This window comes from Canis lupus, chromosome 5 (assembly GCF_048164855.1).
Source record: "Canis lupus baileyi chromosome 5, mCanLup2.hap1, whole genome shotgun sequence".
Lineage (NCBI taxonomy): Eukaryota > Metazoa > Chordata > Mammalia > Carnivora > Canidae > Canis > Canis lupus.
The window spans coordinates 14,514,066-14,535,708 of NC_132842.1; the positions used below are offsets into that span (position 1 = coordinate 14,514,066).

At 41.3% G+C, this 21,643-nt stretch overlaps 1 protein-coding gene across 4 annotated transcripts in view; it reads right to left on the minus strand.

Moving 5' to 3' along the window:
* SVIL (supervillin) overlaps positions 1-21,643 on the minus strand; it is a 230,893-nt gene that overhangs the window by 181,388 nt on the left and 27,862 nt on the right. The window lies entirely within an intron of this gene.

Sequence of the window (21,643 nt, forward strand, 5' to 3'; positions counted from 1 at the left end):
TGTTTTCCAGGTGTCTTCCTACATCCCTCTATCTCTTCGATATATCCTTGGAAAGATCTTTCTATAACAATTCACTGTTTTGCTCTAAAAGATTTTTTTTACCCAAATCTCTGAATTCAGTGACTTTTCCCACAGTATCAACTTTTAAAGACAGATTTTTTTTTGCTGGCTTCTTGCTTTAAGATGTCAAGATGTATTCTGCTATTCTAATCTCACTTAGGACTTCCTTCCACATAGCCCCTCACTGTTACAATAACCAGATGTTTCTGCCTCTTTCCAGAAGACAGCAGCAAAGAACCTTTAGGCCCTAGGCTCCACCCCCAACCCCAGGTCATCTGTTCATATATTTACCTAATTTCTTCCCAATGGTTCCAGACAAATCTTCTCTATCTCTGTTTTTTAAAACCTCAGAGTTAAAACACACACATACCCACGCAATGTCAAATCCTCTGCCAAGAATGAATTAGTGTGGTTTTCTCTTTGGACTCATCTGTAATGACCTAAAGATGTATTATATCTGGATTCTCAGAGGTCTGCTAAGTATTAACCACAATGATGTGAAATGTTAGAAAATTGGGTCAGTCTGTACCTCCATTATTAATACAGTCTGCTATCACTTCTTGGTGAGAGTCCATTAACACGTTCTGAAACTGTCACTGACCCACTTGAGAAACTAATGAAACTTAGAAGTGCCCTCTCCAGAAATATTCCAAAACAAAATGGTGGCTATAATTGCCATTCTGAAACAGGAGTCAGCAAACTGCAGCCCATGGACTAGTTCGGGGCCACTGCCTATTTTTCTCAATAAAGTTTTCTTGGAATGCAGCCATGCTCATTCATGTCCCTGTTAATCATTAGCTGCTCTCCATGCTACAATGCAAAGTTGAAGAGTTATGACAGGAGTCCACAGAGTCCATAGAGCCTGAAATGTTTACTGCTCATCCTTTACAGAAAGTTTGTCCACCTCAGATTTAAAACCAGTGACTTTTAAGACAATGCATGTAAATCCTACCCTGTGTGGTGCTGCAAAGTTACTTATCTAGAATATAATTTTCTTCAGGTTCAAATCAAATGACGGAGTTACATGCAAAAGTGCCTGGTACAGTGCCTGAGATTCAGTAGGCAATTAATATGTCCCCTTCTTCTACTGGCCAACCTCCTCCTGGTCCTTCAGTTCCTGGTTCAAATGTCTCCTCCTCTCTGTGGTATTCTCAATGTAGAGTTACAAGTTCCCTCCCTGGGATGCCTGGGTGGCTCAGTGGTTGAGCATCTGCCTTTGGCTCAGGTCATGATCCCAGGTACTGGGATTGAGTCCCGCATCAGGCTCCTCCCTCTGTCTATGTCTCTGCTTCTCTCTCTCTGTCTCTCATGAATAAATAAACAAAATCTTTTTTGAAAAAAGTTCCCTCCCCTTAGCACCACAAATTATTTTAACATTGAGTATCCCACATTCTCATTATGCATTTGCCTTTCTTCCCATCTAGAATGTGAATTCCTTTGGAGTAAGTGCCATATCTTATTTACCTTTGTTTCTCCAGGCCCTGGCATAGCAAAATCCTAGCAAAGATTTTTTTCAAGGAATAAGTAAAGAGGGACGCCTGGTTGGCTCAGTGGTTGAGCATCTGCCTTTGGCTCAGGGCATGATCCCGGAGTTCCAGGATCAAGTCCCACATCAGACTTCCTGCAAGGAGCCTGCTTCTCCCTCTGCCTGTGTCTCTGTCTCTCTCTCCAATGAATAAATAAATAAAATCTTTAAATATATATATATATATATATATATATATATATATATATATATAAAGAATAAGAAAAATAAGTAAAGAAATAGCAAATCAACACTAGAAATATTCTTAATTCTAAAAGATGCCATGTGAAGATCATTAATAATATTATTAGTAAATAAAATTAAACTCTCCAAAATGAGTTTTGGAAAAAAAATGAGCACTCTTTTTTTTTTCATTACCAAATTAAGGTCACAACATGTTACATATCACAGCAGTTTTACCCAAAGGCAAGTGACGAGTTAACACTCCAATCGTGTGTAGGTTCAAAGAAGAAAGAAATAATGACTTTTGCTTAAATACAACTTAAAAATATATATTGCTAAAAATATATATATATATATTGCTACTCAAGCCTCTCATCTTTAAATGGTATGATTTTCCTTATCTATAACAAGAGCCTGAATTTAGATTTCTAATATTAGTGATACGCTTTAGAATAAAATAGTTATATTGGTTTTGTAGGGATTTTGTTTAAAAAAAAATCCATTCATTTGAATATTAATGAGTCAGGTACTGAACTAGGCAGTGAGGATATAACAGGAAAGAAATAAAGTTTTTGCCCTCATTCTAGTAAAACAAATTAGCTGAAAGAGACCTTAGAATTAATTTTGACAAGAGTCTTCTTTTCATTATTTCTATTCCATTACTTTTCCATTATGTTGTATTACAGAATAGAGACAGGTTTCCATATTAGATGGTTTGCTGTTGCTACTACAACAAATTACTACATATCTGGTGACTTGAAACAATACAAATGTATTATTTTATAGTTCTAGAGGTTAGAAGCCTAACGTGGGTGTCACTCAACTAAAACTCAAGGTGTTGGCAAAGCTGCATCCCCCTGGGAGCTCTGGGGAAGAATCCATTTCTTGGCTTGCCTCATTCCTTGGCTTGTGGTCCCTTCCTCCATCTTTAAAGCAGCAAAGACAATACAGACTTTATCACATGACATCACTCTGACCCTGATTCTCCTGCCTTCTCCCTTCACTTTAGAGGACCCTATGATTACATCAGATCCACCCAGATCACCCAAGGTAATCTTCCCATCTCAGGATCAGTTGACCAGCAACCTAATTCCTATGTGCCATGTCTCCTACCATATTCACAGCTTCCAGGGATTAGGACATGAACCATGATTCTTTGAGGGAGCCATAAGATTCTTCCTACCACAACATGTAGCTCTGTAGCTGTCAGGTCAATGAGCCCTGGTCACTTGTATAACTCAGTGAGAAACCTGGAATACCATCACTCCTGGATACCAGTCTTCTCACTTGCTAGAATGTTACTCCTCCCCAGCACCACCATCTATTCCTCCATGGGTGCCACTGTGGGAAGCTGCCATTCTACTCATCAAACTATGTTCTATCCACCCTCTCAATAGTTTTAATAATAAAACTAATAATTTTTCTCCTGTCTGCCCCACCCTCCCCCAGTGAAGGGAGAGCCGTGCCTGGTCTTCCATCCTGGTGAGGGATAGAACCCCCCTTTGCCCATGTGTTACATAAAGATTTGTTAATTATAGTAAAAATGTATTCATCTACATTTTGTTGCTGTATTATTTCTGTTAGCTCAACATACATCCATTCATTCACTATTTTTAAAGTTCAAAGAATGGAGGAATGTGTGCATGTGCATATATGACATAAACCCCTTGAGAGCAAAGATCGCCTAACTTGCTAAATACAAATACTTAGCAAACAGTAGTCAGCTAAGCAAAGACTAAGTAGTCTTTGACCATGACATTAAAAAACACATGTTTCTGGGACTATACACAGAGTCCTCTAGAAATTTCCTGTCATCGAAGGTTAAGTGGAAAGAACTGGGTGGTGTGGCTGGCTCAAGTGGGGCAAGGGAGGTCATTCTGGGCCTTGAGGTGTCACCTTAGTGGGGGCAAAGCAGCTGGCTCTTCAGACACCCAGCTGCCTTCTGGCATGGGGAAGTCAGAGCCAGCTCTTCTGTTTTTGACAACAGCATTTGGCCACACATAGAGCTCCATTTCAGCTGGCATCCACCTAGGATAGAATGCCCATTTGGCTATAGGGAGCAGATTTTCCAACTCTGTTTTCCTATCGGCACACGGTTGTGACCCTTGGGTACTGGAAGCATCAACTGAGAATCAGATCTAGTCACTCCTACAAGGAGTTCATCCCAGGTCATCAGAACCCGTTTGTCCACTAGGCTAGAGATCACTTACCTTAAGAATATTTCAAAACAAAAGTTTATTAAACACCTGATCAACTGGGTGTTTAATGACTGCTATTTAACTGGGATCGTTTTCACAATTTTAAAGTTAAAAAATGTAAACTCAAGAGGCTGAATTGTACGACCCTCTCTCTATTTGAGTGTCTCAGATACCCAGTGTCCTTTTTTTTTTTTTAAGCCATGCTTCTTTTTTTTTAATTTTATATATTTATCATGAGAGACACAGAGAGAGACAGAGAGAGAGGCAGAGACACAGGCAGAGGGAGAAGTGGGCTCCATGCAGGGAGCCTGACGTGGGACTCGATTCCAGGACTCCAGGATCACGCCCTTGGCTGAAGGCGGCACTAAACCACTGAGCCACCTGGGCTGCCTGACACCCAGTGTCCTAATATACAAGTTCTCCCTCTTCCTTTCTCACCCTCAGCTCAGCTGTCACCCTTAGGACACAGATGTCAAAAAGTATGTTCACTCTCTACCCCTAGGGCATGCTTCTAGGCATGAAAAGCGAAAACTCCTAGAAGATTTCCATTTCTTTTGTTCCTTTTCTCTGCCAGGCACTGCAAAATCCCCAAACCAAAGAAAAGAAATTCTATCAGGGGATCTAGAGCTTGCTCAGCCCCATATGCTGTTAGTGTCACTATGTGCAACACCTGGGACATAGTTTCACAGGCTATTTATGGTCAGTTGCCCAGATTCCATGGGAAAAGAACTGCCCTTCCAGTCTGATAGCTGTTACCTATGCTCTCAGGGAGTCTGCCAGAAGTGATCCATGCTTGCTGCCCCCACCCACCTTCATTTCTTAACTCTATCTTCAATCCACAGAACCCCAAAATGCACAAGCAAGAAGATACTCCAAAGATCATCCTGCCTAGACCCCTCCAGTCTGTGGGTGAAGACATGCTTATGAGAACATCAGAAAGTCATTAGTCTTCATACTGGGACAGATCCTTATCGTGAAGCTGGAGTCGGCCCTGGATGGAAGACCAGGTCTAGAATCTCCCAGGAGCCCTGCATTTGTGAACGACAGTCATGTGGCAGAGGTGAACTAGAGGAATTACGTCCAGCACAGTGCAGCACGGTGACCTGGAGTACAAAGAACAAGGCTTGTCCGAACAGAAATAATTAAATGTAGCAGAGGCCTCAGAAGCTTGGAGAATGTTGAACACCTCCTTTGCTCCTCCTATGACTCGCCTCCATTTTAGGATGAAGGGACCAGGAGCGGACTGAAGCTGAATGCATGGCCATTTCCTGGCTGAGGTTTTCTTGTAGCAATCTACATATAAAATAAAAAACTCTAGGTTTATAGCTGTTTGTAGGAAATGGAGGGATGACCTTGCTCTGCTGACTTTCACTGAATTCTCAAATGTAGTGGTGAATACATGACCTTGTGAGAATAGAAGCAGCTGATAAGGTCACTGAAGCCATGCTTTAAGAAAGAGTGGTGACCTCAATCTACATGCTCTCATCCTCTCTGCATTCCTAAGAGATGGGATTTTTTATATTAAATATTTTATTTGAAAAACAATAAGCTAAAATAAGTAGCATTGAGGATAGGTGGGAAGGTCTAAGGACGCGTGATCAGAAAGCCAGACATTTTCTACACAACGATGTGTTAGGTGCAATGCTACAGGCCAGGAGTCCTGACCCACCTTTATAGAAACCTGTTACCTGAGGACGTCACCTTGTAAAACACAGTCTGGCAGGCTCTAATACAAGTTTTCTCCATTGGGGCCCAAAGGCCATCTTCTACCTCCAGCAAGTGCACCTGACCCAGGCTGGGTTCTCGGAAGAGGCACCTCAATGACCTCTTTAGTGATCAGTCAGGTTTATCCCATTGAGAAGGAAGAGGAGATGTATCCAAGGTAGTAGGAAGGTTGAAACTGAGCCTATAATTTCCAGAAGGTTGATAGTAATTATGCTTTACTAGAACATGGTACAAGAAGGCAGGGGATGAAGGGCTGTGTCCAAAGGTCCTCTCTGCTAGGCTGAGACTCTAGATATTGGCCCTGAGGCTATAGCCAAAGACTTCAGCTGTAACAACTACCCCATGCATTTCAGAAGGGTGATAGAGTTCAATGCAAGATCAAGAATGGCAAGGCAAGGGGGAGGGAGGGAGAAGGTGGTTACAGATGAGGCTCCTGACCAGGCCAGCATGCCAAGGCATTACCTGCTGGGCTCACTCCACCGGAGCTGCCTCAGGGCAGGAGGCGAGGGCTGAGAGATGCACAGAGAACCGCAGGGCTGAAAGCAGGTGAACTCTGGGGAAGGTGGAGTAGGTAGGGAATAGAGTTTTGACTAGTAAAACCAGAAAGGAGATGGCATGGGAAGAACGGAATTGGTGGAGTCCAAAAGCATAGGTGCAAGAGGACAGGCTGCAGAGTGAGATTTCAGGCGCATGCAGGAAGACAGGCTGGAAGCAAGTAAGTGTGTGACACAGAGTGACAGCTTCATTAAACACTTAGTGATGAGGAGATGGGCTCTAGCTACCTCACCATGCAAAGACTGACATGCAAAAGCAGGGCAATTTCTAAAGTCAGAATGACGTGCATGTGTGTGTGCACGTACATGTGTGTGAGAGAGAGAGAAACAGATGCACAGAAAGAGACAGAGAGAAACAGAGAGAAAGGGAAAAGAAGAAGACACAGACTATAAGTTTATGGTTTCATTAAGTGAACATCTCATGACTGTCTCAAAATCATTCATCAGCTGACTGAAAGGTAACTACTATTGTGCTTTAAGGTTAAAATCCTTGGAAAGACTATCCACTGGAAGAAAGACAGTCTCTTCAATAAATGGTGCTGGGAAAATTGGACAACCACATGGAGAAGAATGAAACTAGACCACTCTCTTGCAGCAGACAGAAAGATAAACTCAAAATGGATGAAAGATCTAAATGTGAGACAAGAGTCCATCAAAATCCTAGAGGAGAACACAGGCAACACCCTTTTTGAATTCGGCCACAGTAACTTCTTGCAAGATACATCCATGAAGGCAAAAGAAACAAAAGCAAAAATGAACTATTGGGACTTCATCAAGATAAGAAGCTTTTGCACAGCAAAGGATACAGTCAACAAAACTCAAAGACAACCTACAGAATGGGAGAAGATATTTGCAAAATGTATCAGATAAAGGGCTAGTTTCCAAGATCTATAAAGAACTTATTAAACTCAACACCAAAGAAACAAACAATCCAATCATGAAATGGGCAAAAGACATGAACAGAAATCTCACAGAGGAAGACACAGACATGGCCAACAAGCACATGAGAAAATGCTCCGCGTCACTTGCCATCAGGGAAATACAAATCAAAACCACAATGAGATACCACCTCACACCAGTGAGAATGGGGAAAATTAACAAGGCAGGAAACCACAAATGTTGGAGAGGATGCAGAGAAAAGGGAACCCTCTTACACTGTTGGTGGGAATGTGAACTGGGGCAGCCACTCTGGAAAACTGTGTGGAGGTTCCTCAAAGAGTTAAAAATAGACCTGCCCTACGACCCAGCAATTGCACTGTTGGGGATTTACCCCAAAGATACAGATGCAATGAAACGCCGGGACACCTGCACCCTGATGTTTCTATCAGCAATGTCCACAATAGCCAAACTGTGGAAGGAACCTCGGTGTCCATTGAAAGATGAATGGATAAAGCAGATGTGGTCTATGTATACAATGGAATATTACTCAGCCATTAGAATCGACAAATACCCACCATTTGCTTCGACGTGGATGGAACTGGAGGGTATTATGCTGAGTGAAGTAAGTCAATCGGAGAAGGACAAAAATTATATGTTCTCATTCATTTGGGGAATATAAATAATAGTGAAAGTGAATAGAAGGGAAAAGAGAAGTAATGGGTAGGAAATATCAGAAAGGGAGACAGAACATGAGAGACTCCTAACTCTGGGAAACGAACTAGAGGTGGTGGAAGGGGAGGTGAGCGGGGGGTGAGGGTGACTGGGTGACGGGCACTGAGATAGGCACTTGACGAGATGAGCACTGGGTGTTGTTCTGTATGTTGACAAATTGAACACCAATAAAAAATAAATTTATTTTTAAAAAATTACAAAAAAAAAAAATGTCAGTGAGGGTGACAAAACATGAGACACCTAACTCTGGGAAATGAACAAGGGGTAGTGGAAAGGGAAGTGGGTGGGGGGTTGGGGTGACTGGGTGATGGGCACTGATGGGGGGGCACTTGGTGGGATAAGCACTGGGTGTTATGCTATATGTTGGCAAATTGAACTCCAATAAAAAAAAAATTAAAAAAAAAAAAAGGTTAAAATCCTTGTATCTAAAATTTCCTTTCCAGATAATTTCACTCAGCATCAAGGTTCTGGAAGAGTCTGCCTAACTCCTTCTTCCCTATGATCCATTACCCTGGGAAGGGAAGCCAAAAACCAAAACTTACCCTCAGGGCACCTACTCAAAGATATTATTAGATGATCAGAATTAGATTTGATTTCTCCATCAGCCAGACTTTGTATCTGCTATAAATCAAATTGTACACATCACAACAAAGCTTCCTCTCTCTGCGCCCCTTTGAGCCCATCTATTTACTTAAACAGAGGCAGGGCTTCTTAGGGCCAGACGTTCTGCCTCCACATAGCTTACCACACACTTCCTCTCAGACTTGACCAGAGGGGAACACTCAGTTGTGACAACCAGCACACGCCCTTCCTGCTGTCCCCCAACCCCCACCCCACAGCCCATCAGAGATGTTTCCTGGGAGAGGTGGGTGAGCACAAGTGAAAATCTGCCATGGACACCAATGCTGGTCTTGGCTTTTGCATTTCTTCCATGTCTATTTGTAAGCATCTCGGAAAGAATCTTTAATGCTTTAAGTAGATAGCCTAACCTGTGGTCCTCAATATAGTGACCTTACAACACATGCTCTCCTCAGCCTTCCAAGAGAGAGGACCAAGGGTGGGTTGTGACCACCCACAAACCAGTGGTCAATGAACACAACAACCATTGTGTCAGCCCACCAAGATATTTACAGATGAAGGCATTAGTCCTATCACCAAGGAACTTTTGGATTGGTCAAGGAGATGCATTTATTACATCATTAAGTCAATGTTTATTGAATGCCTACTGTGTACCAGACACTGTTCTAGGCTCTTGACAGTAAGTAGCAAATGAAACAAAAAAAAACCCTTTGCCTCATGGAGCTAATGTTCTAGTGCTAAGTGAGGACACAACTTTTCAACACATAATTAATAAAGGAACTAAACCAGTGGCATAAGGAAAGGACAAAATGATACTGCATTTAGAAGGAAAGGAGAGGAAATGCTTCTTGCTGGAATAAGGGAGGCTCAACGAGGAAATAGGAGCCTAAAATCTTTGCTAAAACTCAAATATGCCCTTACAGGCTCAAGTATATACAATCTCCAGGCATGGTCAGGGGATATTCAGATATTTTCAAAAAAGGTTACTACATTATCTCATGCCTGATGACTATTCCACCACTGTCCCCATGGAATGGAGAGGAGACATAGCTCTGGGAGGTAGATACTAAAATTTCAAAAGTGCCAAAGCATGTGGGGTTCAAAAGTCACATTAAGATCCTCCTTACACTCGGGTTTATAATCAGCTCATGGTTATCTTATCTCTCCCAACCTAGTAAAACACATACCGCCCACTTCAGACAGCTTTTTATCACATTTCTGGGTAGCTCCTAGTGATCAGCTGAAATCCCTAATTCACCTGTACTAAGACCTCCTTTAGGAGCTACATGCAGCGTGCTCTTTGCCTTGCCAGGCTCTCTTTCTCCATGGCACTCTGCTCCAAAACCATCCTGAGTAGCTCCTCATCATGGAAGTACCTTCACAAAACCATCCTCTCTCCAGACCTCCCTCCAAGCGCAGGAGGGCTAAGAGTGAGCCATTCAGGAAATATGCTTGAGAATGAGACTTTGAAGAAAGTTATCCCCAAAGCATGATACATACACCAGATATTATAGGTGCAATAATCTTGTTGAATATTTCTGCTTAATTTTTTAAATGGATGAAAAGAAAATAAATAAAATAAACACTTCACTTCCTTTGGACCATCAGTGGAGAGATTGTAGGATCAATCTCATTCAGTTTGCATAAGCCTAGAAAACTTTCTATCCAATTCAGCCAGGCTCCCCTTCCAAAACATCCACGTCAGATAGGTGTGCAGTTTCTACAGAAATATCTCCATCAGTGAAGCTCTTCCTCAAGGCATGCAACCTATTCATTAGACAGCTGTTTCAAAAGTTCTCTAGATGTTTCCCTCTCTCTCTCTCTCTCTTTTTTAAGAGAGCAAGGGGCAGAAGGAGAGAGAGAAGCTTAAGCAGGCTCTCACAGAACAGAACCCATTGAGGGGCTCATCTCACAACCCTGAGATCATGACCTGAGCTGAAAACAAGAGTCAGATGCTTAATCAACTAAGCCACCCAAGTGCCCCTCCAGATGTTTCTTTATATCCTCAGCCCATTGGCCCTAGGACCAATATGGCTAAGAGGGTAGATCAACATGATTTTAACATGCCTTCTTTTCAACTGTAAATCCAACCATTAAGTAGAATAAGTTTGAGAAGATAGGATAAATAAAATGAGAATTGGCACGCAGGAATTGTGATTGTCCCTAAGAACAAAATATGGTGAGTGGACTTCGGAAAGATAATCTTTAAGGGAGACAGTACATGAGAAAAGAGCCTGAGAGAGAACGAGTCTCATCAGGGTGAGGCCATCACTTCTCATGGGTTTTCAAGGAGCTGGGAACTGGGAAGGGACTAAGGCAGATGATTAGTATGTTTTTATCAAATGTATGTGTAATTAAAATGAGTCCCTGTACGTTAGCAATCATTTATAACAGACATCCTGGAAATTCTGACATTCTCTCTCTAAACGTGGTGATGTCGTGCAGAATGTGGGCATGGGACACATGCAGTCTAGGAAAAGGAGTAAATGCTTAGGTGGGTCACACCTTCATTCTCAGGTATGCCTATCTGGAAAAGCTTATTTAAGAAGATTATGCTATGTTTGGGGACTCCTGGGTGGCTCAGTGGTCTGCCTTTGGCTCAGGTCATGATCCTGGGGTCTTGGGACCGAGTCCTGCATCGGGCTCCCCACAGAGAGCCTGCTTCTCCTCTGCCTATGTCTCTGCCTCTCTCTGTGTGTATCTCATGAATAAATAAATAAAAATAAAATCTTTTTTAAAAAAAGATTATGCTAAGTTTGTTGAGTTGGGTTTTTTTTTTTAAATCACTTATCTAACTCAGAACAGAACCAGTTATTTTTTGTGTGTGAGAGAAAAATATCCAAAGCTTTTTGTTTGCTGCTCTTGCAGTTAACCTACACACCAGTATTATAAACACATTCTGAAATCATCAATAATTACCTTTTATTGTGTTACTCAAAACTCAAAAAGAATTTACCATTCCTTCCAGACTCCAATGTACCTAAACTCGGGGGTTGGGGGGGGGGGGGGTTGTTAAAAATTATAGGAGATAATTTCCAAAACTGAGAAATATACACATATGTGCAGTGGAATAAATTGGTCTGAATTTATATTAACCTCTGAAAATACTGGACTACATCCTACTTTATAAGTATCTCTCATTCCCATATGACCTTGCACAGAAGAATTTGAAACTGACACACAATTTCTATAATTCTCTAGTTTTCTTCTGCTTGGTAATTTTAATCATGACTAACATTGTCTTGATTGAATCTACTTTAAGCTGACTTAACCTCAAACATTTGCCCTTAGCTACTGCAAGCAACCTAGGTACCCCCATTACAGCACATAGTTCCCTTTCTTGCCCAATAACCACTTCAGTACTGTTGCAAGTTGTGTCTAACAAGCATTGCAAACAGTTCACCCACATTTGCAGAGGAAGCAACAACATCCATAGACCAAAGTAGATATTACCAGGGCCAGTTATGTTTCCTTTATCTTAATAAGAAGGCAGCAAATCTAATTATAACGGATGAGCAAACTGTCACCCCCCAAGGAGGCACTGAAAATTTCCAAGATCTTGCACTAACATGAAGAGTGCTGTGATTTTTAATACTGTTTATGGATGCTTTATTGCTGCGAGCCCATCTTCTTCTGGAGACTGTCTCCCCTCCCGTGATGATGGACAGCCTTATTCTCTGGACCAGACCAAGTACAACTTCAAGAAGCCAAGAGTCACCAACCTTCCCAGGTGACCCAATATTAGGTGTAGGGTGGCCGCCTCTGCCAAAGCCTGGAATCTGAAAATGCCATTCAGAACCCACTTTTCTGTGTCTCTTCCACCTGCTTTGTCATTTAATGCAAGACTCCCCAGGATCTGTTTGCCTTGCTTGGCAGCCTCAAAATACGATGTTTTTCCAGTGTTCTTGTTCCACACCACACCTTGCTTTACTTAGCCAGATGCTTTGCCTTAGTTAAGCTTCTTCCTGTTTATAGCAGCAGCAAAAGGCACTTAGGTACTGAAATGCACACAGAAGTATGCTACACATGTGAGAAGCTTTTTACAGAACTGTCTGCCTACAGAGATACCTATGGTGATGTGGCCCAACCCTGCCCCCCTACTCTAGTACAGATCCTAGCCTCTGGAGATGCTCAGTTGCCCAGTGGTCAGGGTATATTTAAGTATGTTAACACATTTACTCCATGGACTATCAAGCAGCCATTAGAACAGGTAAGTGTGAGAAGAGAAATATTAAGATCACGACATATAGACGAACACTTAGAGAAAACTACTAAAAGGAGTATTTCAAATTGTTGCTGATCACAACTTTACCTAAAGTATGGCTTCATATGGACGTGGCCCATGGAAACTATGAAAGTATAACATACATACATATATATTGCAAATAAACTAAAGGAAGGAGATGATCACCTACTATTACATTCTAGAAGTCTATGGAAACAGTGACAGAGCTCTTGGCAAGCTTAAACACCTGACACTTTAAGGGGTTCCTGGGTGACCCAGTCGGTTAAGCAACTGATTCTTATTTTGGCTCAGATCATAATCTCAGGGTCCTAAGATGGAGCTCCACATCAGGCTCTGACCCCAGCAGGAATCTGCTGGATATTCTCTCTCTCTCCCCCATCTCCCACTCACGTGCATGCATGCTTGCTCTCTCTCTCTCAAATAAACATATTTTAAAAACTGACACTTTAGAATCACAGAATGCTGTACCAGAAGGAACTTTCACTCAACCTTCTGATTTTACAGATAAGTAAATTTATAACAAAAGAAATTAAGTAACTTGTCTATGACCTAACAGCTACTCACTGGCAGGATGGAGATGAGCCCCGGGACCTCCTCACTCATGAATCTGTCCTCTTTTCTATCCAGCACACTGCAAGGGATTCATGCAAATAAATCAGCGACCCTCCTTATCTGAGGAGTCGCCATTCAAATCCCTACATGGTTATGAGCTATCTTAGGGAAACATGCTTTTCAAACACAAAAATATTTCCTAATAACCAACCATTTTGACTTCAAACCCCCCCCCCACTCAAAATTCCATCCTCATCTATAGCTGGCATCTACAACTGAACCTGCCTGCGAGTGAGCATCTTGTACCCCCACCAAACGACACGTATCCACTGCAAACGTTGCAAATCTTGCCCCACAAATACAGATTTCCATGAGGCTAATCGAAATGACAACAGAGAACTTTCCCAGTAACAGAAAAACAATGGCAAATGGGGGCTGAGCAGTTTGATGAGGAAACAATCATTTCAGGGAAAAATTTTAAGTCGGTAGCAAGATAGGGATTTTAAAACAGAGCGAGTTTAATATTAAAGAATCTTGAAAGTCCAAAGGAAAATTACTAAGATCGCAGGTATATCTGTAAAAGTGGCCATCTTGAAGATATGATGTGTCGAATGTGATTTAAAATTACCACAATATACAGTCATACAATTTTGTCCAAAAATTTGCTCCTCTCAAAAACACTCAACATTTGATTTTTACATTGCTCATTCTAAGAGATAGCCATGATCAAAAAGATAATCTAAGTTTTGTTAAATATGAACTAAAATAAATCTATTTCACATTTTCCAGGTTGTTTTTGTTTTTGTTTTTTGTAAAATGAAATCCCAAAGGTTCTTTTCATTAAATTATGAAACTCTGGTCCCCACTTAAGTGGATTCACTTTAAATGGCCTTTTTCTGGTTCTAATTATCCTTGGATAACAAGAACCTGCTGGAGAATCTTGAAAAGAATTTCTTAAATATAAGTCAGTAATGTGAAGGATATTTATATCATTTCAAGCCAAGCATACATTTTGGAACCAAGAAGTTCAGATCCAGAATATGAAATACTAGGGGGCACTGTGTTTTTATTTTGCCCCCCTCATCAAAAACAATGCATTTCATATTTTATTTTATACAAAATAAAAACAAAGGTTACAAAATCATGAATGACCAATGACTATATTCATCTCAATTCTCCAAAAGCCTGTGAAGATATACCAATGTATCTACTATCCTGAATTAATAAGTAAGTTTCTAGTTTTACATCCTATTGTTCTTGAACAAAACATGGAAAAAATCTTCATAAGGTTCTTAATAGGGGCTTATTTGCATATTGTGATTAGTTCTATCACCTGTAATTATCTATGGCTCTGTATAATTTGTGGTCTGAACTTCACCTGAGAACAATCAACTTGGCTGAGTTTTCCTATGTTCAAAATATTTATTACATGAAAATAGTTAATATTCAGGGCTGTCTAACATTCACTTGGATAATGAAAGCTATTCTAGTCTCATAAAAACACAAGGCTTTATTTTAGACGCATCAATTATTCAGTAGAACATTTTCTCCTAGAAGAATAAGAGAATATTTCTTCCATTAAATAAAATTGCAACATTCTTTAATAGAAAGATATTTTTTTACTTTACTTTTCAAACCTGTAACAATACTACAAATCTAAATAATTGATGAGGAACAACTTAAAATATGTGGGATAATAAAAATTCACTTATTAGGGACTTTCCAGCTTCTGTGACCAAAATAATAAACAATTTATAATTCAGTTTATTTACTGATCCTGTCTCAAAAGTCAAGGCTCAGATTATGATCTCGGTCTTGCTGTCAAATGCGCTCTCTCTCCAATCAGCATAAATGCAAAGCTCAGATTAAGATGTGACTAATTGTTCCTTCTAGGAAAGATAAGAAAGCCCTAGCGCCACAGCCACCAGAGACTGAAGAGGGACATGATATGGAATGCTTGTTCTACTGAAGACACTTGAGTTATTTCACCACTGTGATCTAAGAATGTGAAGAATCAGCTCAATATCACCTCTCAAGTGTTTGAGACTTATGCTTTCTAAGTCAGACCCTCTGCAGTGGTGTCCTGCCAGGAATGGAGTGAACGTGCAGTGGGAGGGGTGTTGGCCAATATACAACTAGAAATTCAAAGGCCAGAGGAGTCCTCGCTCTAGTTCACTCAGGCAAGTTACTATCAACCTTTGGGAAGAACTCCAGTTGTTCTACAGGTCTATTGGGGTGGGGGTGGGGGGCAGTTTGGACAGGGAAGTTTGATCAAATCACAGGAAACAAGAAATCATGAATTTGGCTTCTTAATTTTGCCAACTCATGTGGAGGAAGATGTTGATTGACATTAAGGCTGCCCTTAAAAGGAAGTATATTATTAGTCTTACTATCTGTCCTAAGAGATGATATGATTAAGATGATAAGAAACCAGACTCACTCTCCCCTGCTCTGCTGGGCAGTTTTCCAGCCACAAGGGAGGCAGAGCCTTCCCTGCCACAGACGCAAGTGGGCTCAGAAATCCATCTGACAGTGCTCAGCCACTTCCCAACTAAGGCAAGTCACTTACCACTCCAAACCTCTTTACTCTTCTGTAAAATGGGTATAGGAACAAACTTGTTAAGATTCTTACAGCATTCAATGTCAGGCATGCAGCACAGTGCTTGTCATAAACAAAATATCCAGATGGTTAGTTATCATTTTTTTCTGCTATGTACATAGTGGAATAACTTTCTACTTTTGCTGAAATTTGGGGGAAAGCCCCAGTAGATGTTTTCCCTACTTAGAGCTAATCCTTTCCACCTAGAACTGTGAAGAGGAATTCATTTTCTTTTTTCTGTGAAAATTTAGAAAACACAATACTTCAGAATGTAGCATCCCCAAATCCTTTTTCCTAACTGTTACTCTGAACAGAATAGATATGACCCACATGGTTTGGGTTTAATGATTACAAATTTTTAAGTAGGGCCAGGTACTCAAAGTGTTTTCCACATGTTAACTCAATTAAAATTCATAATAATCTGAGGTAGAACTGTCCTCATTCCCATTGTACAGATCAGGAAACTGAGACACAGAGCTGTTCAGCAACTTTCCAACCATCAGAGCCAAGCCAGGATTCACATGAGGCAGGGAGACTCCACAGTCCACACTGGACCTCTTTTTTATGTATTTATTTGGGAGATGGGGAGAGGAAATACAGAGGGGAGAAAGAAAAATCAAAACCGTCTAGGAGACTCTCTTCCCTCCCTGGCACACACACATGCACTGCAAAGAAAATTTCTATTGTGAACACATCACCAAGTTCCATTCTCACTGACTGCTTCTTCAAATAAAAATGTTCACCTTCTTATTAAAAGGGCAGTAACAAACAAACAAACAAACAAAAACACAAAAGAAAAAAAAAAAGGGCAGTGAGTTCTTGGAAAAGTAGGGGAAAGGAGGAGCCTAGGCACCAAACAAGAATGGTGTCATGCAGATACAGAGAAGGAGACCAGGCAAAACTGTCATTGGAATAAAGGGTGGTCTAGACCTTACTGAAACCTAGATCCTGTGAATTTCAGACTTTTCTCCCTCTGTAGGAACAGTCCCTGAGGTATTACTCAATATGATGTCTTCACGCATGAGGAAAGTAAGAATAACAGTGGCTGCTACAGAAGCACACATGGAAATACATGGGCTTGGCCTACACAAGTTCATTACCAACATTCATTAAATCTTCATCCATCATTACGTAGTATTCCCATATTAGAGGCAAGCCTAAGACAAAAAGTGTTTTGCCCCAAGCCAAGAACTGTATAATTGAATTTATTATATAATTGAAATTCCAGCTTCTAGATGCTCTGATGGGGCTAAGGAGTCCAGTGAGGTCCCTGAAAGACAACCATCTCCCCTGTCATGTAGAGAGACCCTTGAGAATGGTGATGGGTGACCCAGCAAGAAGGTGCACCCAGCAAGAAGATGTGTGTACCTGTATACACAAGATGGGAATAACAAAAACTAATGCATTTACTATTATGGTTACATTGCAGCTACATTGTGAGGGGTTCCCAAAATACAACTTATTTTATTTTATTTAAGAAAGAAGATGTGGTATATGTATACAATGGAATATTACTCAGCCGTTAGAAACGACAAATACTCACCATTTGCTTCGACATGGATGGACCTGGAGGGTATTATGCTGAGTGAAATAAGTCAATCGGAAAAGGACAAACATTATATGGTCTCATTCATTTGGAGAATATAAAAATTAGTGAAAAGGAATAAAAGGGAAAGGAGAGAAATGAGTGAAAATATCAGTGAGGGTGACAAAACATAAGAGACACCTAACTCTGGGAAATGAACAGGGTTAGTGGAAGGGGAGGTGGGCGGGGGGTTGGGGTGACTGGGTGATGGGCACTGAAGGGGACACTTGGCAGGATGAGCACTGGGTGTTATGCCATTATGAACTCCAATAAAAAATTTTTTTAAAAAATTTAAAAAATATTTTATTCATGAGAGAGAGAGAGAGAGAGCACACAGAAAGCACAAGTAGGAAGAGGGACAGAATAAAAGACAGAAGTAGCCCCCCAACTGAGCATGGAGCAGGATGCAGGGCTCGATTCTGGGACCCCAGGATCATGACCTGAGCTGAGGCAGACACTTAACCAATCAAGCCACCCAGGTGCCCCTCAAAATACAATCTAATGCTTCCTTAATATAACCCAAGGAGAAAAGAAAAACTAAAGAAGGATTTGGAATTTGTGGGAAACCTGGATGTGAAAGATTGACACAGTAACCCATGTGTAATTTGGGAAGATAAATGAGCTTAATGCCTCCCATGAGAAAACCCTGCTGTCTCATTCCATGCCTTATTCCAAAAAGGGGGCACATTTTGAAGGAAAATAAATCCCATATTTTGTATTAAAAAAAAAAAAAAGTCTAGGTGGCTGGGTGCAGACTATGGGAAGCTCATGCATAAAAACAAATTAAAAATTGCTTAAAGTTTTCTTCAAGCTCCTTTTCAGAATCAAGAAATGGCCTAAGGGGCGACAAGGTGGTGAAGCCGGACGCCTGATGTGGCTGCACCTGTTTAAGCAAATAAGAGACAGTCTGACTGAAAAAGCACGCTCATCAAATGACACTGTAAAACTATGTATTTTAACACGCTCAAAAGACAAATCTGAACAACTGGTCGACAGGCTGGATTTAACCCGGCCCTTTTCTTTGTCTGAGAGCTGAACCAAAGAATGGATTTTAATAATTGAACCACTGCTGTTCAGTCACTATATTTTTCATGATAGCTCAGAACTTGGTGAGGCCAAAGTGACAGATTTTTTTCAGCAAGATTTGCTAAATTTTTTAGTGAGTGGTATTGGTGGGGAAAGTGGGGATGCCAGATACAGATGGGGCCCCATCCCCAGGCAAGAGGGTGGCAGGTGGCTCAGGTCCAGGCCCCAGCTCACCTGAGAGTCCCTGCAGGCCATGCTGTCAAGGCATCATGGGCTGGTGAGAATGGTAAGCTCTGACAAAAACAACCCCAACACACTGAACAGTAGTTTAGATTCTAAACCCTCCCTTTAGACAAATTTGTAAGGAACTGGAAAGTGATTTTCAAGGCTTACTCAAAACTACTTGGCTCTGGCTTACTGAGGAAAGCTGAGGGAAGACAGGTTTCCAAACTCAGGGTGGAATTCGCTATTTTTCTTCAAAGAAGAAAAAGATGACACAACAAAGAGTAAAGATATAGATGAAGTAAATTAATTCATCTAAAATAAAGAGGGGCTCAAAATAAGGTTCCTTTAGCAGATATTTTGCCAAGACATATCTGTTCACGGCATAAGACAAAACTGTTGAAATCAAAACAGAGCTTAAGAGTTAGATGAAGATGGTGCTTGAGAGAATGGTGAAGTCTCTAGCTTTGTTCACATGTGATAGAAATTCATGATAAAACAAAGATCATCATCAGTCAGTTGTTCACTGAGAAAGTCCTTTGATGAGTATTTCCCCGAAAACACTCTAAGCTACCATGCTATCCCAGGGACACCCTCTCACCAAGAAGGCACACAAAATCTTTCCGTCAACAGGAATCTGAAAATGTCACAGGAAGGATTCTGGGCATTTCCCCCCCCACTCGGGGAATCCCCACCCACAGCTCCTAAAGCAGTGAAGAAAGTCATATCATCTCCATTATTTGTGTGGGACAGTCCTAAAACCACGTTTGAGAAGTGCTGAGTTTAGCTGTAACCTCAAGGCTCACCTGACTACCTCAAGGAGAAGGAAGGAGACAAGCAGGAGATACAGCTGGTACTGCCACTTCCTGTCGTGTGCACTCCAGGCCTGCCCCAGCCCGAACACAACGACAGGAGGACCCACTAGTAATATGAAGGTTCTGTCTACCTTTTCACCTGGGAATCCTTCTTATCTCCCCATTGTCATGCCCCACCCTCCCCTTACTGCAAGGACAGGACTGGCATGGTGCCCCACTCCCCTTCCATAGCAATGGGCATATGACCCAGGCCAAAGGAATGCCTTTCATAAGACCTGACTTAGCAACAGTAGAAAAAAAGAGGGTCTCCTTCTGTCTTTCTGGGTCAAAGCAGTAAGGGCTCCTGTAGCCATCTTTCAGACCCAAGAGAAAATAACGCCAACATACAGAGTGTTACTTGACGCCCCACAAAAGCCAGCTTCACCCTTGCATTTCCCTAATATATAAGTCAACAAATTCTATGTTTGGCTTAAGTTACTTTCAAGTTGGGATGGGGAGGGAGATGTGCAAGCCCCAATTTTCCTCAAGAAAACTGTTCCCTTTTAAAATTTTTTTAAAAGATACTATTTATTTATTCATGAGAGACACACAGAGAGAGGCAGAGACATAGGCAAAGGGCAAAGCAGGCTCCCTGCAAGGAGCCTGATGCAGGACTCAATCCCAGGACCCCAGGATCATGACCTGAGAGCCAAAGGCAGACACTCAACCACTGAGCCACCCAGGTGCCCCTGTGCCTGTTTTAATAGAAAAAAGAAAAACTTTGCGTCTAATAATATACTCAGTTACCATTTCTGGTAAAAAATAAAAGATTCCTCATTTGGACAGGAAATAATTTGTCACAAATACATTCATAAAACAGCCCCCTTATTATTTGCAGAAATCTGTTCTCACATGACACTTGAAATCTTATTCGTAAATAGTTTAATTGTAATGTTCTAAGTTATTCTTTAATATGTTGTGACGCTCCAACACATCTGAAGGATCACATCAAATACTTATTAAAGAATTGTATCATGTCAGACAGGACAGGGTAGCATTTAAAAACTTAGTCACAGAAAAACTTGTATAAAGGACAAAGTATATCTTACTCTGAATAAAGGTTCCATCAGAATAAGAAAAGCCACTTAAAGGAAAAACTCCACACACATCAGCACAACCAAAGGTCTAAATGCAGCATTTATGGGGGGGAGCGGGGGCGGGGGCCAGGGCAGAGATGCTGACTTCCCTGCTGGCTACTGCAAGAGATGAGCTCCAGCCAGGTCCACCTTGCAGCTCCCCACTGCAGGCTGGGGGCTTCTGCACTCACCAGGCGATTCGTGCGGCCATAGCCAGAACCAGCAAGTTAGCTCAGGCCACACGTCGATGAAGGTTATCAGAGTGGTAGAAATGATCAATGAGGTTATTCCATTTCATAAATAAGGCAACTCTCTGAAAAGGATCAGGTTCAAAATGACACGAAAATAAATCCCTAAACTGACAAAGCTCACAGACCTTTGATCTTATATGATTTTCAAACATATTGTCCAAGGCCAATCTGCTCACCAGACATGTCACCTCCTCATGAAGTTGCCTCTGGGCTGCTCCTCTTCCTCATACAAAGCCCCAACTTCTGACTCACTGCTGACGCTGACACCTTCCTTTTGCACATCTGCCTCCTAGGATGGGCCTCAAACTCTAGAACAGGGATGGGGTCCCTGGGCCAGATTCTAATGGAACTTGACAGGCTGCCTAACAAATAAATATTTGTAAAATGAATACAACATATTTCCTTTTGCTTTGTTGTAAAAACAAACAAAAATGAAGAAAATGATTTAAAAAAACTTGCATATTAGGTTCTCAGTAAAGACATTCCAAAAATTTGAGAGAGCCCAATGTAGGCTTAGGGGTAATGTGAAAAAATCTAGGCATTTGTTCTTGATACAAGAGAAAGTTTAGTTCTTGATAAAAGGAAAAAAATTTCTAACTTTAACAGATACTGATTCTTCCCGCATTTTCATGGTTTCTCATCAGTATTCTTAAATTTCTCCAGGTTCAGTTATTTGAGGTTCCCTCCCAACATGATTTGAAGGTAACTCGGGTCAATTCAGGGTCAAATACCAGAAACTGGGCCTGTCTGCACCTCTTCTCCATGGGCTGGCCTCGCTGAGAGAGAACTGTCCGCCC